Here is an 18,848-nt window from a genome sequence, read left to right as displayed (position 1 = left end):
GGCATCACGATGTAGCAGTAATTTGCTTTCGGCGTTAAAAACGAGGTCTTTTCTTGATCTGGTAACAGGTACAATATGCTTGATCAAGGTCTTGTTAAGGAACTGGTGTTTTCATTTTGGCTGAACTGTAACCCAGAGGAAGAGAATGGGGGCGAACTTATGTGCCTGTGTCTAGAAAAGGATATTGAGAGGTTAATCATTAAATATAGTCTTTTTTGTTAAAAATTACAATGCATTTTTTATTTCCCTTCTTTTTTTACTAACTTTTATCCTTTTTTTTTTCTTTGCAAAAGTTTGATATGGGAGATATATTTATTGGAGACAAAAATTAAAACTGGTATGTGAAAACCAAAAAGATTAGCATAATTCTACTAGTTTTTCTTATGACATGATCATAAATGGTTCATGATTTCAGTTCTAATTTACTAACCTAATCACATTGCTATCCAGGAAGTTGTGCTGACAGCTGTTCAGCTGACTGCTAGTTTTTCTTATGAAACTATTGTTGTCATACATTAGATAATTATGTATTTTACTTCTAAATTATGGCTTTTGTTTTCCCCTTGCAGGCACCTCCAAAGAAGATCTGTACCCAAATTGGATTGTGCACTTTTGATGGGACACGGGGTGTTTGGCAAGTCCCAAAAAGGATTTTCTTTTTACCAAATTCTTTGCTTCAGCAATCTAAATATTGTCATATATTAAATTAATGTAATTGGTGTGTCACATTGCTTATCTATTGTATATTGGTTGTGGCACTTTTACTGTCAGGTTGCTATAAAGACTTGACAATGATGAAAGTACTTCAATCTCAATTATTTGTGATTACTGAGCTACATAAAACATTGATGATAAGGAACAGGCTTTGGTTACTAACAATAATTTGATTTGGCACTTAGATTTTAAACCAGTTCAAACTGAAAGACCAGGAGAGTTAATTGCTTACTACAAAATGGAAAATTATAACCTTGTTTTGTCCTTTTATGTACTTCTGGCTACTATGTCTTACTATTTTATTGGGGTAATAATTTCATTTTCTAACTATATGTATTTGGATGTAGTCATCAGTTCTATTCTAAGTGGTTTTTTGAGGTGTTTTGCTATATATTCTTTACTTGGAGATTTAGGTTGCTGAGTTTTATATAGGTACAAGCCTGATGTAATCAAAGGCGACATGGATTCAATCCGGACAGAAGTACTCGAATATTATAAAAAGCTGGTATTTTGCTCTATCTATTTGTTCTATTCTGCATTGGTCTTTTTGCCTTAGCTTTTATATGCATGTGAAGTAGTGGAATATGGTTTTAATGGTTCAACAAATTCCCATTTAAATTGGTCCTACTTATTACCTCCTTATATGTGATCTTTCCATAAATCATTCCAAGGGTCTTATGTTAGTATCCTGTCTGCGGAAGTGTAGGGAACTAAGATATTAGATGAATCTCACGATCAGGATGCCACAGATTTACACAAATATATATCGTACATACTTGACCAAACACCAGATATTGATAAATCAAAATTAAGTTTCTCATCTGGTTATACCTTTTTTTTATACTTTTTAATGGTGCTTGGTGATTTTTCTGTTGCCAAATCGATAAGCAACTATTGCAATAATTGAGACTTATTAATTTTATGGGATTAGTCCAGCTGAGCACTCTTGACTTTTTCCCCACTTTTTCACTTGACATAATCACAGCTTTGCATTCTTGTTATCGGAGCACTTGGCGGGCAATTTGATCATGAAATGGGAAACATCAATGTTGGAGGTTGTATTTCCAAAATGTTTATTGCAAGGTTTGGAATTCAATGGTTGATGCCTGAGGCTATATATATATATAATATATGTGGATAATGATGATTTCTTCTTTGACATTCTTAGTCCATTCTTCATTGAAAAGTATTGGCAACTCTAAAATAGCTATATGTATGCGGTGTATTAGAATGAAAACAGTAGTTAATAAATCAAACAAGCTTCTTTTATTTATTTATTTATAATTTTGTATTTAGGGTGTGCAATTATTGTTATTTTTTTAGCAAAGTCCATCTTGTAAGATAACATAAAATGTTTATTGCTGGTGTTTTATTTTTCTTTATTTTTTGGAGTGATTTTAGGAATTTAAATACTTGATTTTGATGCACTAAACGAAATTAAAAACCGATTGAAAATGTGAACAGCTATTGATTCCAATTATGTGACTGTTTGTGTAGATATACTGGATGGCTCATGGACCATGACTATCACGATCAGCCGCTGTGCGCAAAAAGAAAAAGGCATAAATTACAGGCTTGTGGATGGTGCTACTTCTATGCTACTGTTTTTATATATTAAAAATTAGATGGTGCTACTTCTATGGTACTGTTTTTATTTTGAGACGTTTATGTAATTAGATGATATTGAAATATTAAAGTTGTTTTATTTTACTTTTTAAAGAAAAACAATAATAATTATGTAAAACAATATCATATAGAATTATGTTTGGAACTATTGACATTGAGAATTTTTTTATATATAGAGTTATGTCTTATATTGAAGAATTGTGTTATAAAAGATTTAGTTTTTAAATTTTGATATTAAAAAATAAATTTCTAATTTGAGAGTATATGAATGAGATGAGATTAATGAATGATTTGAAATTAAAAATAAATAATTAAATACAAGATTTTTGTGGAAGTTTGAAAATCACACAAAATAGTTAATTCTTGTTAAATTAAAAAATCAATTTGTGGGGGGTTTTAAACTGCCACAAAAGTGATTTAAAACTGTCACAAAAGTCCAATATAAAATCCTCACTAAACACTCACAAAACCTCCACTGAATAGATTGTGGAGGTTTTTAAAAACTCCCACAAAAGACCTCGTGGCTCCTCAAATTTTGGGGGTTTTAAAAACTTCCACAAACCATTTGGTGGGGGTTATAAACCTCCACAAATAAAAAAAAACTGCAACAAATAAGCAAAATCTTGTAGTGTGTTTTTGTTATTTTGCTTCTTAGAAATTGGAATCGTTTAATTACTTCCAGTTTAGTGTTAAAGTTCAATTTCTATTTGAAGTGATAAAGCTGTTATTTGAATTGGGTAGTAATATACTATGAAGTGATTGCCACTTTGTTGTTGTTGTTGTTGTTGTTGTGGAGGAACATGAATGTTCTAGTATACTTAATCGTTGAGGGTGTAAGAAATTAGCTTGTTAATGATTCGCTTTCTGTAGAGCACTAGTGCTAACTATATGGCAGAATAATAGTGTGTATAGTCCATTTTTTTATATCTTTCTTGTATCCTATTTGTGAAGGTTTTTCAAACTATTTTATTTCTAGGAGTGATTTTTTCGGGTTGTGCTTAAAATCGAAATTCCATTTCAGGCCCACAAGCTAGCAGTGCGTCGACAACTCAAGTGGAAAAGCAAGAGGAGGTTGAAATTGCAAAAGGATACACTATGACTCAGTTGCAGACACATTTAGCATTTCTTATATTGGAGACACATTCAATGGCTTGGAGGATCATGATGGTAAGTTGGAGACTATATAAGAGTGCAAGAAATCGTATTATTTTTTGCCAAAATAAAAATTCATACTTTTGATTATATCTCAACTTACCCGTTTCTATGTTGGATAATACTCTGGAGAATGTCGAGACGTTAGATGATACACAGGCTAAGTTTGATGATATCCTTGATTCTCCTTCTATTGATGTAGCTTTTGAGAAGATCAAAAGCCTTGTGAAGGCAAAGGACCTTGATTCTTCGTTGATATTGTTGATTAATGGTGCTTGGGCTAAAGCAAAAGAATCTACCACAATGAAGGAAGAGGTATGATAGTTATCTCACTGTTTTTAGTGACTTTAGGGGCTTATGTTTTTTAGATCTTTAATACTTGTGTTTGAAAATTTTAGTTGTACTTAATTTTCCTTTATTACTCACTAGTCATTATCTCCATAAAATCTAAATATTCTTCCCTAGAATACTATTTTATTTATTAATCCTCTAATACCCTTTTCCATCACACTTACTTCCCACCATCTCTATTTCCATGATCTGAGAAATAATTGCCTCAACATTGCACAACTATATGAAGTTAAAAACATGGCTTTCAGCTTGATTCTATGGTATCATCCCAATTTAGTTCTTATTATTTTTGTGCTCTTCTCATGCTTCTTTTGTGTGTTCTCTTCAACTGATGAAGCTGGTGGTAGTGGCAAAACCTTTACTGTTTCGAGCTTTAGCTATCCTGAGACTAGGCTCAGACCCTTTGATTTGCGTTATATCAGAGGTGAATGAGTCGATTAGCATTGTTCGTTTTGTAGTTTGAATTTTAGTGAGTCGGAATTGAAATGTAATATAAAGTTGAATTTGCAACTGTAGTAACCCAATTTGTGGACAAGGTTCTTATGGCGAAGAGAATTAATGATGGTGCGCTCATCAAGAAATCATGTGTGCTATAGATCTTGTTCCGCAAGAATTTCTTGGCAACCACCTCAGATAAGGATTAGTTTACAAGGGATTTACACTTTTCTTTTCATAATATCGATTTATCATATGCCATATAATCATGCATGACAAATTATATTTCAGATATCTCCAAGTGTTTGGTACATTGGCCTTTTCAATGGCATTGGACCTACTAGGACACCATCAAAGATGGTATAATTTATTTTCCAAGTGTTCTCTTACTATAATAAATTTTTAAATTTTTAATTCGTTACAAAGATGGTATGATTTATTTTTTGTAACAATACAGTATATCCACTCTCATGCACATCTTCCGGTAACTATAATGCTTTGGCGGCTACGGTGAACACGACAGTAATGGAGAATGTTGTGACCTGCAGGAGTAGTTTAGTTTTAAAATTATATATTATGTATGAGATGTATGTGACATTGCTAGAAATTGGAGCCAATCTAAGTGAAGACATTTAGAATTAAAAAATTATGTCATATTTAATACTTTATTTGTATTGGAGTTATTATTTTTTATTTTCAATACTAAAAAATTATATATTATGTTTAATACTTTATTTATGAATTACGTAATATTTATTTATGTGTTATAATTTTTTGTTATTGTGAAATTTAAACAAAAAATTATTTGTTTAACACAGTAAAAATGATAGTTAAAACTACCTTTCTAAACGATAAAAAAGATGCCATTTTCATCCGGTAAAAATGGCGGCTTGTAACTGCCATTTTAAACAAGATGAAACACTATTTTAACTTGGTAAAAAAGGCGGTTTTAAATGTCATTTTAACCAATAAAAGTCACTGTCAGGGTAAAAATGGCAGTTCAAAATGCCGTTTTAACCAATCAAAAATGCCATTTTAACCTAGTAAAAACGGCGGTTTTAAATGCCATTTTAACCAACCAAAAATGCCAATCTGACAAGGTAAAAATGGCAGTTCATAAACGCCGTTTTACTTGGAAATAATGGCAGTTTGAACCTCCTTTTAACCTATCTAAAAACCGCCGTTTTAACCCAGAAAATTGTAGCGGTTTTCTAAAAACTGCCGTAATAACCAAAATGGCGCCCAGAATTACGTCACTTTCTAAAAGCTCCGTTTTTGGTAATAATGGCAGTTCAAACCGCCGTAAATATAAAAAAATGTCATTTTAACCAAAATTTTTTGTAGTGTTTAGAGTATATAATGTTATATATACTTAAACATGTTCAATAACACTCTTATGTCTTATCACTATTACTCCATCTCATATTCTTCTAATCAAACAAATTTTTAAAATATATCTAAACATATTTAACTTTGACACAACAACAAATACTTACTAGATATATATATTCTAATATATCATGATTAATAAAATTTATTATTTATAACATTATACTATATTCTATTTTGTGTTTTTATTCTCAATCATTTTTTTAACTCTTTTCTTTAATTATCTTTAAATATAAACTAAAGAAAGCTACAAATAAATCTCAAATTACACCATTGAGCATCATCTTAAAAAAATATTTATGCCGACAAATAAAGATAAATCTATCTACTTAGAATTAAGTATATTAGATAATAATATTTTTTTATTACATAAAAATACTAGAAAACACAGACAAATCAATATTTAAGAAAGATTTCAACTTCATGTAAAGCTTTGTTATTGTTATTGTTGTATAATTTCTCATGTATTTCTTCTGTTAAATAATTATATTGAATTATATAAAAATCATCGAATTAATGTTTTGTACAATATTTTTTACAAATGAGCTTTATAATTTTTACATTAATTTATATATTATTTAATTGATCTCTAAAAAATATAATATTTTTAAATTTATACTATATAGTATAGTTAATTTAATTTATAGCAACTCTTGCAATCTTAGTATATTTAAACTAACGAATATATCCCAAATTAAATTTTAAGAAATTTTTAGTCTAACATTTTTGTCCTTGATAAATTTTAATTATCAAATCAGTTTCCAAAATTTTATTTTCTTAGTCAGTCACTACATCAAATTGTTTGTTTATATAAAAACTGATATGAAAATTTTAAAATTTTTTAGGAATTGTTATGTTTTTTATTAAAAAAACAATATGGACTGATTTGTCTAACTTTTTACCAAAATTTGTCGTGAGAATTAATATATCTAACAAAATTAAAGTTAGGAATACTGATTTCGTAATTAAAATTTGTTGAAAATGAAATTGTCCAACTAAAATTTTTTAAGAACTAATTCAAAATATTACTCTAAATTAGCTTGTATTAATCTAAACCTGTGGTAATAATTCTTTTCTAACTCAATATAATTATATCTTGTTTGATATTTGAATTTCAGAATCAACATGGTCTACATGTTAAATATTTATTATTGTCTTAATTTTTCTTTTAAAATAATAATACAGAGAATTATATATCCTCTTAGTATATATATCTTGCTTTAGGTATGGTGATGTCTTTTTCTCAATACAGCTTTATTAATTGGTATAAAAACATTGACAAAAGAGTAACTATAACATGTTTTAACCAAACTTATTCGATAGATGTATTTAAAACTAAAACCATTAATTAGTCTTTATTTAAATTAAAAATCACTAATTTATATTTTTAGTTTCTATTTTTATGTTGGATATAGTATATTTTTTGTCTTTAAAATTAAGTAAAATTTTAAAAATATCCCTAAATTTTATTTTATTTCAATTTTATCCCAAAATTTTTTATTTGCATCAAATATACCCTCGATAGCTAAATTTTCAAAAAATTTAAGATAACCTCAACAAAGATGCATGAAAACTATGCTTGATTTACTTCTGTTGAAAGTTATTCTTATGAAATTGTTGTTGAATTAGTCCTAAATTTTTCAAAAAATTTAGTGGCGAGGGGTATAGTTAATGCAAATCGAAAACTTCTGAGATAAAATACTACAAAAAATACTGTTAAAATTGACGAAAAGATCGACAGCTTAGCCGTTGATAATATTGAAAATCGGCGGCAAAATCGACAGGACAACATGTCGCTTTTAAACTTGTCGATTTTTCAAAAATATAATAAAATTGACGGCATGTCTAACCATCGATAAATTTCAAATAAAATCAACAATCCTTTCGGCGATAATATGAGGTTAAGTTTTTCCATATTTAGTAAAAGCGACACACTTGCCGTCGATAATATTAAATATTGTCGATTTTGGATTTATTAAAATGGACAAGTAAAATGTCAATAATATGATAAAAATATTGATAAGTTATCCATCTATTTTTTTATTTTCTTTTGTCTATTTTGAACTTAAAAATTGACAATATTGCCGTCGATTTTAATAGCTATAGTTTTTCTTATCATTTGAAAAATAATAGACAATTAAATATTAAATAGTGAGACAAATAAACTTTTAAATACAAAAATAAAATTTATAATAAATATTAGATAATGAGTTTACATACTTATCAAAACAATAATAAATAATCCTCTAACTTAAAGATTTAAAACAAGATAAATAACTAACTCCACTAATAATACAAAATATTCAATTCAAAGTAAATAATCCTACTTGTACTCGTCTAAATAGTCCTCATCTGAGTTATCGAAATCGTTAGAATTATCCATTGCCAAGCAAAACATCATGAAAGGTGGTAGCTGCAACAGTGAATAACCAAGGTGATACACTAAATGTTACAATGTTAAGACCATTGTTACCTACAGAGTTTATGGTGAGGATCCCCTTTTCCATTGCATGAAATGATCCAATTGCTGTGATGTCTTCATCAAAGGTCATTTGCTCATCTGCCCCCATTGAAATTGTGATAAGATCTACACCATCGGCAATGGCATCATCAAAAGCAGCCAATATGGCATCAACTTTGCACTCTTGTTCATAACACACACTATAAGCAGCAATTCTTGCCGATGGGACACCTCCTCTTGCAACTCCTTTGGTGATTCCATAGAAGCTTGCTCCCACAACTTTATTCCCTGTTGCAATTGATGTTGTATGGCTTCCATGCCCAACAATGTCTCTTGCTGAAGGTTGACCTTTAAGATAGTATCTTGCACTGATTATTTTTATTGTTGCATCTAAAGTTTTTACCACTTTTGCTGGGTGCCAACTACATCAATAATTCCAAGGTATATCTTCTCAGTGTGATAGGCAATTTTCATAATCATAGGAACAGTGTAATCGGAATAGGAAAACGAAAAATAGTAAGTTATGAAATATTGTAAATTTCATCCAATAATTACTAGCTATTTGGTTGGTAGGAAAGTAACAATGTAATCGTCTCTGGATGTAATAATAAACCTAGTCTCTAATAATCTAATCTTTTTATTTACTCCCTAATCTCAGGGCATAATATAATAATTAAGCCTATCCTATTCTATGATTAGGATCATGATATCAATAAAAATAATATTAATGGAATATACACAAACAATACTAAACCATTCCCTTTTGATCACCTTAATTTTTAAGTTAAGTTTTAACTATCAAAACTAGGCCTTAGACATGTTCTGTAGGCAGAACCAACAAGCAAAGATGGATCCAAAATGGCATGCCAAAAATAAGGACGAAATACATGGGTGGGTGCTTATGCTTTTAAGATATGGTTCATGATCATATTAAAAGATAGAATCACACCCGGCGAGGTATGACTCATTGTGTTATCCAATAATCCTTTATGCATTCCAAGGTAAAACATCTCATGACTACAAGAGAAATTAGAATCCTAAGTCTTAATATATTGTAATAATCCAAACGAGTTTTAATTCTCAATTATAGGAAATTTAACCAAGTTGAATCAGCATGCAAAAGAGAATTTTTTGTAGCTACATATTATAATAGTGATAATTAATATTAAAGTATTTTTTATCAACACTTCATAACCACATATATAATGCACTAAACCTAATTAACAATACAAGAAAATACGTCTATTGCCACGCTTTTAAAGCGTGGTGAAAAGCTGAAAAAAGGGTCACAACTGCTAGCGTGGCAGTTGCTCTATCACCACGTTTTTTTGTGACCTATCACCACGCTTTTTTTTCTGCCATGCTTTTTACATATTGCCACACTTAAAAGTGTGGGAGATATAGCCACGCTTTTAAAGCATGGCCATATGTGAGATATGGCCATGCTTTTGAAGTGTACCAATAGAGATAGACATGGCTAGACATGGCCACGCTTTAAAAACGTGGCGATAGAGATAGATATGGCCACGTTTTTAAAGCGTGGCGATAGCGAGATATACGGCCACGCTTTTAAAGCGTGGCGATAGCCTTATCAAATTAAAAAAAAATTCTTTTTCTGATTTTACCTTCATCGCTGCACAATATAAATTTTCAGTCCTTTTTTATTACCAAACCTATAACTATACTATGCAATTTTTATTACAAGACAAATCAAACCCTAATTAGTGACATATATAATTTTTGTTATAATTGTTTTATACATTAAAAAACTAATACTCAAATACAAAATAAATCTCGAGTTCAAATTCTAAAACTAAACCATCCAAATGCATACTTTGATAAAGAACAAATAAATCTCTAAAACAGATCAAAATTTGCATAATTTATAGTTAAAGGAGTTCCAATTCAACACCCACCTAAATCCCAACTCCCACTTCATTCCAATTCAACACCATCAGCACAATGTTTGGTTGGTAACAAGCTCCCTTTTGGAGAATAGCACTACAAAGCTCCATTCCCACAAGCATAATCTATTGCTTTCTGAAGTGCTTTATCACTACACCATCTTTGCATAAACAGTACCGCGATCTATGGCAGAAAATAAAAAAGAACAGTCAGCTCATACAACAATCAAAATATGCAATTCAGGAATAGCAAAATCAACAAGGGAACAAATAACATGTTTAGAAATTTCCTTAACTAGCAACTAAAATTCACTCTCTCAACTAGAATTACATAGCACGTCTTTGATCATCATAGTAAAAATCCACCTCACAAGAACTTAAAGCAAGAAAAAACATGACTAAAAGATAATCAATTATAGGAACTCATGATGTCAGAGAAAACATACATGGATCAGCAGCTATGTATAAATTTTGAAACCTCAAAAATAGAAAGACTTACTTCAATATTAAGGCACTGTTTTGGGGAATTGTGTACATCCTAGCATAGGCACTGTCTCTGGACTACAAAATATGAGAAAACATTGAAACGATAGAGATGTACAAATAAGTTTGTAATATGAAAGCAGGACTGCCAAGTAATTTCCATAAAACCCCTTATTACACCTAGCAACTTTTCATTTCCGTGCATGTTCCCTCCAATCTTTTCAGCGTACAAAAGCGGTTACCTATCATTTCTGTACATGTTTGCACTCTGAAAGAGCTGGAAGATTGATGGTTTAGAGGTTATAGTAAACTCTCGTTGTAAGTATAGTTACTAAACCAAGCAATCAACCTTTCTTACAAACGTTTTGGTTGTCACAAGTAACAAACCTCTAAATAAATTGATAACCGAAGTATTTAAACCTCGGGTCGTCTTCTCAAGGAACTGCAGGGAAGTATGTTCTTATTATTGGTTATGAAGATTGTAAATTGGGGTTGTGAAGATGAGGAACAAGTAATTTAAATTGTAATTAAAATAAGTGAAAGACTGTAAAATAAATAAATAACTGTAAAATAAACTTTTGGCAAGGTATGAGAAATTAGAAGTCCTATCCTAGTTACCCTTATCAATGATAATGAAAGTTGAATCTTAATTCCACTCAGTTAGTCTTTACTTAAAGTAAAGAAAAGTCAAGTGACTAATTAGTTAGATCCTCAAATCCTAGTTAATCCCTAAGGAAAGATTAGGATTATTGAAGTTCAATTCAATTAGCAAAGATAACGATTATCAATCATGTTTGAGTTTGATAACTCTTGAGTTACTGATTTCTTAACCAAGACCAAAAAGGTAAAAAGTAAATCTACTGGAATAAAAATGTCTTTAGATTGGAAGCAACAGTAATGTAAATAAAGGAGAGCAATAATAAACTGAATTACCTCAAATAACATTAATTCAAAAGAATCAAATCTAACATGGAAGTTCATAAATTAAATTAGAAAAATAAATAAAAGAAACATTGAACCTGTGATCGCAAAAGATGAAATAATCATAAAGTGAAAAGAATCCTAATTCTAAATCCTAATCCTAAGAGAGAGGAGAGAACCTCTCTCTAAAAACTACATCTAATCCTAAAATTGTGAATATGAAAGCTTCCTTATGAATGGATGCATTCCCCCACTTTATAGCCTCTAATCTGTGTGTTCTGGGCTGAAAACTGGGTCAAAAGCAGCCCAGAAATTGCTCCCTACGATTTCTGTTATGTTCAGGTCGCGGGTAAGTGACGCGGAGGCGTCGTCCACGCGTCCGCGTGGATTGAAGTTCACAGATGCGATGTGGGCGCGTCATTCACGCATTCGCATCGCCTAACTTCAAGGAAGCTATGACAAATTATATATCAAATCGAAGCTCCGGACGTTAGCTTTCCAACGCAACTGAAACTGCGTCGTTTGGACCTCTGTAGCTCGAGTTATAGCCGTTTTAGTGCGAGAGGGTCAGGCTGACAGCTTTGCAGTTCTTTCAGCTTCTTGTATTCCTTCCACTTTTGCATGCTTTCTTTCCATCCTCTGAGCTATTCCTGCCCTGTAATCTCTGAAATCACTTAACACACATATCAAGTCATCAAATGGTAATAAGAGAGGATTAATATTAGCAAATATAAGGCCAAAGAAGCATGTTTTCAATCATAGCACAAATTCTGGGAAGGAATTGTAAAACCATGCAAATAGTATGAATAAGTAGGTAAAGAGTTGATAAAAACCACTCAATTAAGCACAAGATAAACCGTAAAATAGTAGTTTATCACACTCACCTGCCAAGTAAATTTTGTAATATAATTTATATATATTCGTTAGATATTATGATTTTTGCTAATAAAATCAATTAATTACTACTAGATCAAGTCCTTTTTGTCTTCAATTTGATTAGTATTTTACATGAATATATATATTTTTATATGAATCAATTTAATGGTTCTCACATATCATCTTCGCATAAATTTTGTTATAAGAACTATTCAAACATGATTAAAGAATATCCTAATGGAAGTGCTTAATATTTCTTGCAACTTTCTGTCAATAATCCACAAATTGACTATACAGAAAAGAAAATCAATACCTGAACCATACCGCCAAGACCTTGCTTTTCGGCTTCTCAATGCTGTAAGCAGTAGGCCAAAGGACAAAACTAAAGCAAACATGCCATTTCCAAATTTCCACGAGGGTTGAAACTCAGCTGATGTTGGATTTGCTCTTTCAGGTACATTAAACTCATGTATGAGTCCCTATTAAGCCAAATTAGACAGCATCTTGGATCAATTGCCATCCAAATACATATTATTAGAGTTGGGATAAAGGATCAAGTTGTTGATCGATAGTTTTCTCATAACATCAAGCTTGGGATAAGTTAATTATTTCTTTCATAAGAAATTCAAATTTGCCATTAAATTTTAATTTGGTCTTACTTTAGGACAAAAGCGTGAAAAGAACTATAAAATGATGGCTACTTAAAGTAACATTTCCCCTAAGAATCTAGGATCCCCACGATATATATTTAATTTGTTTTATCATAATAATAGTCCTGCCTAAAAATAAACACTTTCATTTAAGCCCACACTTTTCTATTAAAATTTCAACATACAACAAAGCAAAATGGAACTCTACACATTGATGAGTCCCATCAATAAATCAAACCCCTCTTTAACAATAACAAAAAAGAATCCCCACAATTGAATAATAATAATAAAACTAGATAATTGAAGCAGTAGTAGTTTCAACATTTTGTTTACTTTTAGAAGCTAAGTAGAATTGAAGTATCTATGTCTGTGTTAAGAAAGAAAGAAAAGAGGTAGCAGCTACCTGGATGGTGCAGCTAGTTCCTTTCTTCTATGGAAGTTTCTATGGCAGCCACAAGTGGGGCAGGTAAGAGCCCCGGTGGTTCCCTCGGTAGTGCTGGCCATGAACTCTCTTCTTCTCACAAGCTTGGCAAATTTGTTTGCATTGTAGACACCCTGAAAATCAAATGCAGAAAAATATGAATATGATGTTTTGCAAAGAGATGTTTTGCTCAATTAACTACATCATTGACATCATTGCTCATCAATTAACTAGTGCATAAGTCTTTTGTTAGCTTCTCAACAGAAGAAGCCTTAGGACGACCCACACAAGTCCTCTTTTTGGAAGGCACCATGGCTTCCCAAACCACTGATTGAGCAGGACCTAAATAACCAAACCATTATATTAAAATGATGGTTTTTACAAAATACATATAGCAACCATCTTTGATATGCAGCATATTACATATTTTTTAAAATAACATGATATTACAACTTCTTTAGCTAAGTCAACTGATGGCAAACAAGACAGAAAAATCATAGAGGTATCATGACATTCTACTATTATTCATAAATAAAAGTATTACCAAAGAATATTTTATAATAGTTAAAAGATAGATGAACCTATCCATTTTTGGAACTTCCCATTATAATGTTGAAAGACATAACTAGAATTTCTTGGTGGATATATATGTATGGGGAATGCTATAATGGTGAAGGTTAACAATATCACCTTTAAGGTTTTCACTCTATAAGAGTGAAGGTTAGCAAACCCTCTAAGAGAATTATAACCTTCACTGCTATAGGGTGAATGTTAGCAATCTTCACCCTTCACTCATGTATATAAGTTGTTTATTGGATTAACTTTCTTGGTGAAAACCATGAGGTAAATTAGAGGGAAGATTCACTTTGGTTTATCTAAATTCATTATCGGTTAGAGGCTATAAACTTAATATAACTCCAAAGAAATGGCCAATGCTTCCAAATTAGTTATGTAGACAGTGAAATCAGCACAGTATTTCTCCAAAAGCTAGAAAACAAATTCAAAATCAACAAAAATCAAGAATAAAAAATAGAACAGAAACTGTAGTGAAAAATAGATGCAGACAAAATACAAGAACAGAAATCAAGAACAGAATCGAGCAATGAAAAATAGATGCAATGAAAAATCAAGAACCAAAAATCAAGAACAGAATCAACTCAACTACAGAACAGGAAAAAATAGAAGCATTAAAAAATCATAAAAAAAAAATAAAAAATCAAGAATAGCAACTAAGAGAATACTAGAGAACTGTAGAAAATATGCTAACCAAGAATCAAGAACAAATTAAAAATCATAACAAAAATCAAGAACTGAAATACTTAGGAATAGACCAAAATTAACTCAAGAACAAAAATAGAAAAACAAATAGAAACAGTGAAAAATCAGACAAAAAAAAAATCAAGAACCAACCTGAGTCAGAGGCTCCATTCTTGATGATGCAGACAGAGAGTGGCAGGAATTATGTCAAGGTACGACGATGGTAACTCCTACGGCTCCGATACTGGCGTGAGCGGTTGTACGTGCGGCGGGTCACCACCCGAACAAGCCTCTCGAAATGGAAATCATCATCATTCTCTCTCTCCCTCTCTCTCTCTCTCTCTCTCTCTCTCTCTCTCTCTCTCTCTCTCTCTTGCTCTCGCTCGCTCTCTCCGTAACACAAAAACCCTCATTGGGAAAAAAGGGAAAAAATCCGAAGCGAAACTCCTTTGAATCACAGAAGGAAGAAAGGAGAATGAGATTTTTGGAGAGATCGAAGAGTGAGAATGATGAAAAGAAAAAAAATTGGAAATACAGAAGTTCAAAGTTGTGAAGTTTCCATGCACCTTGCGATGTCTGATCCCTAGCTCTGTGTTGAAAGGACTGTAGTGTAGGAAGTAGAGGAAGACGCAGTGGCTGCCAGAAAGGGAGAGGCACTGGATGACGACGGCTAGACGGGGCTCGACGATGGAGGGCGAAGGGGCTCAACACGATGGCGCAGGGGATGAAGATGCTGCTACCTGCTGGCTCGATAGCCCAGCAAAAAATGGAAAGGGTTAGGGGTTTGCAGCGAAGGAAGGGAGCGGCGGCGAAGGGAGCATCGACGGAGGTATTGCGAGCATCGGTGATATTCTTCGTAGAGTGCTGTGGTTCTTCGCGAAGTGCTAGGGTTCTTTGATGTTCTTTGGAGTGCTAAAGAGAGGGTTAATCGTCAGTGTTTAGGGTGAGGGATATTGAAGAGAGGGTTAACCGTTGCCATCTGAACGAATTAGGGTTTAGGTTCTTTGAAAGAGGGAGAAACGGGATAGGGCCAGTGCACCATGAAGATGGAGAAAGATGAAGTTTTGAAGAGAGAGGGTGTGCCAATTGTGTAAGTCAAGGTCAATTTCGAAGGGACTTCATTGAAACGTTTTTTTTTCCTTTGGAACATTTTAGCCACGCTTTTGAAGCGTGCCAAAAGACTTGTAGGAAACGGCTACGCTTTTAAAATGACACAATAATAAAACTCTGTCGCCACGCTTTAAAAGCGTGCCTGTTTCTCTCTATGGTTACGCTTTTTAAGCGTAGCAGAAAAAAGCGTGGCCAAATCTCTAATCAATTGTCGCCCTCATAAAAGCGTGGCCATTGACCCTTTTCGCCACACTTTTGAAGCGTAGAAAAAAAACGTGGCCAAATTTCTCTTCAATTGCCACCCTTATAAAAGCGTGGCCATTGACCACTTTAAAAGCGTGGCAAAAAAAAGCATGGCCATAGGCCTTTTTTCTTGTAGTGTAATAATTAAGTTCACTAATTATAGTTAATTAACAATAGTAAAATTATTACTACAATTGGTTTAGAGAAAGCTCAAGCGCAGGTCCAATGGAGGATACTTCATTTGTTCTCCCATTAATGTGTACAAGAACATAGTATCATCATCATGATCCATGCATTAATGATGATGATGATGATCACCATTTTCATCATTTGCATGCACTCTCAGCTTCTCTAATTCGGATTCAACATAAGAGTTCAAGGGAAAAAGCTGAAGAGTCTCAATCACCCTATTATTATTCTCAGGCTCTAAAAAAATACTCTTGCTCTAAGAAATTACTGCACAGAGCAAGGTACTTCACTGTTGTTTACACCCTGCATATGATAGAAAATACTAGTCCTCTAAGGATATGCATGATATCTAAGGAGTTGGGAGTTGCTTGTTTTGGCATTTTTTTGTGGTTTGTACTCTTTGGATTTGGAGACATCCATGATGACATTGTTGAAGGGGATGTTCCACAAAACTAGACTCTTCCCGTTTGGGTCAACTTGTAACAACTTTCTAAAAAACCTTGCTGCTCACCCACACCACCACTCCCAATCTTGCTTGCTTAACTTCTGGCTACCCACCCGTTGCTGCCTCTCACCGTGCTATCATCCATTCATTCCACTGAATCTTGTGCTCTCATCTCACCATGCTACCACACCATCATCTTTGACCGAATCTCCCTTGCAGCAGCCAATTTGACATATCACTTTCTTGCAATGACCCTTCTACCTCATGCAGTTCTCTCTCACCAGCACTGGTCCAATGTGGCAGATCTTGCCTCTTCTTCTCTTAACTAGCAAATTTCACCTCTCATCTCTGCCTAATCAATTTTTTTCCAAGTCTGAACTAATGATCTATTATGTATTTTAGACCTGCTCTAAATCCAATTTTGGACCAGAGTTTAGCTTGGCCTAAAAATATTAGGAATTTTCAGATTTAGTATCACGTAAGGGTCCAAAAACAAGACCAGTTGATATTATCAACTATCAAGATAGCTCAGGGCTAAGCCAAACCCAATCCATTAACACCCCTAGTCTAAAATATACGCTTGGAAACTAAATTGATGTTTATTTTATACTATGAAAGATTCAATTTATATAATCAAGGAACAAATTTCATAGGGACTTATATAATCACTTATTAGCTAATTCATGATTTCTAAACAATATTATTCATAACAACCTTGAAGCTGCGCAAATTACAGCAAGCCATATATACAAGAGAATGAGGGCTTTTATGATGCATTATTATTTAAGTGGGAAAAAAAGGTCATTATGTACTCGACGAGGTCGAGATCTACATGTAAACGGTCTCTCTGTAGACATGATACATGACAGAGCTCAATGGTGTCGTTTGATTCATGTAGCCGACCCCACTTAGTGGGACAAGGCTTTGTTGTTGTTATATACTTGACGAGGTATCGATTATTCTAGCTAAAACATGGGCATGAGCCAATTTGATATACATCTTAAAAATGGAGCATAAAGATTGAGGGATGAGTTTTTTAAACAGCTATAGAATGTCAATTCTACCAACATATAGCCTGCAAAGTCCAAAGTTTCTACTGCTATATGGCCAATCTAGTCTACTAATATATCAATAACAACAAAAACTCAACAACATAGCAACAAATTCAACAAAACAGCAACAGCAATAATAACACAACAGTAATAGCAACAAAGACACAGCAAATTACAAAAAAATAACTAAGGCAATAACAACTCAACAACACAGCAAAGGATCAGAGGACAAAGGACCTACCAAAACGACATACCGAAGCAACAGGCAAGACGACGTGACAGGAGGTGTACTAACCTTTTAACAGCAGCTTACATCTGTTCAGCTCCTCTTAAGCTAGTCACTTGCAAGCATTAAACAGCAGTCCAAATAAACATCAAGCTCAGTAATAGTAATGGAGAGAGCATAATAATGGAGAAATAAATGCAGAAATATATGCCAAATATTTGGAAGAACAAATAATTAAAAATTTTGGAGAACCAAATGGGGAAACAAGAGCCCTGAAAGGGAAACAAGACAATGAAATTTGGAAGTTCAGTAACATTAATAGAAAAAGTTCTTGTGAGCTCAATTGAGAGAGAGAAGATGCGTAAGAGAGAGCGGAGAAGGACCAACATAGGAGGAGAAACGGCGGCAACAGAGAGAATGAGCGATGGTGGCATGGCAGCAACGGAGCGACGGCGGCGTGAGCAAGAGGAGCAACAATGGCGCGAACTTGAGTAGCGACAGAGGCACGGCAGGGACAGAGCGTGACAGCGGTGCAACCGTGACGGAGCGACGACGGCAGCGGAGAATGACGGCGGTGCAACTGTGAATTTGTGGTAGAACTAAGGGTAATTGCGTTTCTGGTGATTGGGGAATTTGGGGATGAAATGGGGAATTTTGGGGAATTGGGTTTTTGAACTTTGGAGGCAGGAATAGGACGCAAGTATTTGTATTTTTAGTAATAAAAATCGACGGCATATTTGTGGATTTTAATTTAAAAAAAATAACACCTTAAACGTCTATTTTAAACTTTAAATCTACATCGTTTGTTTGATTTTAGAAAGCGATTTAGACTGTTTAAATTTATCAACGGCAACTTTTGTCGATATTTTAAATAATAAAATCGATGCCATATTCGTCGATTTTAAAATAAAAGTATTTTTTATCCCTAGTTCATCGACAATAT

At 32.9% G+C, this 18,848-nt stretch overlaps 1 long non-coding RNA gene across 2 annotated transcripts; it reads left to right on the top strand.

Moving 5' to 3' along the window:
• The first annotated feature begins 980 nt into the window (after positions 1-980).
• On the top strand, positions 981-2,234 carry LOC107608556 (uncharacterized). 2 transcript variants are annotated; one of them, XR_015892065.1, is made up of 4 exons: positions 981-1,021; positions 1,147-1,219; positions 1,700-1,769; positions 2,212-2,234. It is a non-coding gene; the product is annotated as an uncharacterized LOC107608556 (long non-coding RNA). The 2 variants fall into 2 exon arrangements; XR_015892064.1 differs by lacking the exon at positions 981-1,021 and having other exon boundaries at positions 1,107-1,219.
• Positions 2,235-18,848: the final 16,614 nt, after the last annotated feature.

Source organism: Arachis ipaensis, chromosome B7, assembly GCF_059453495.1.
Source record: "Arachis ipaensis isolate K30076 ecotype BB chromosome B7, ASM5945349v1, whole genome shotgun sequence".
In the NCBI taxonomy this organism is placed as follows: Eukaryota; Viridiplantae; Streptophyta; class Magnoliopsida; order Fabales; family Fabaceae; genus Arachis; species Arachis ipaensis.
Note: the sequence above shows the minus strand (reverse complement) of the source record. Positions and strands in the feature narration are given on the sequence as shown.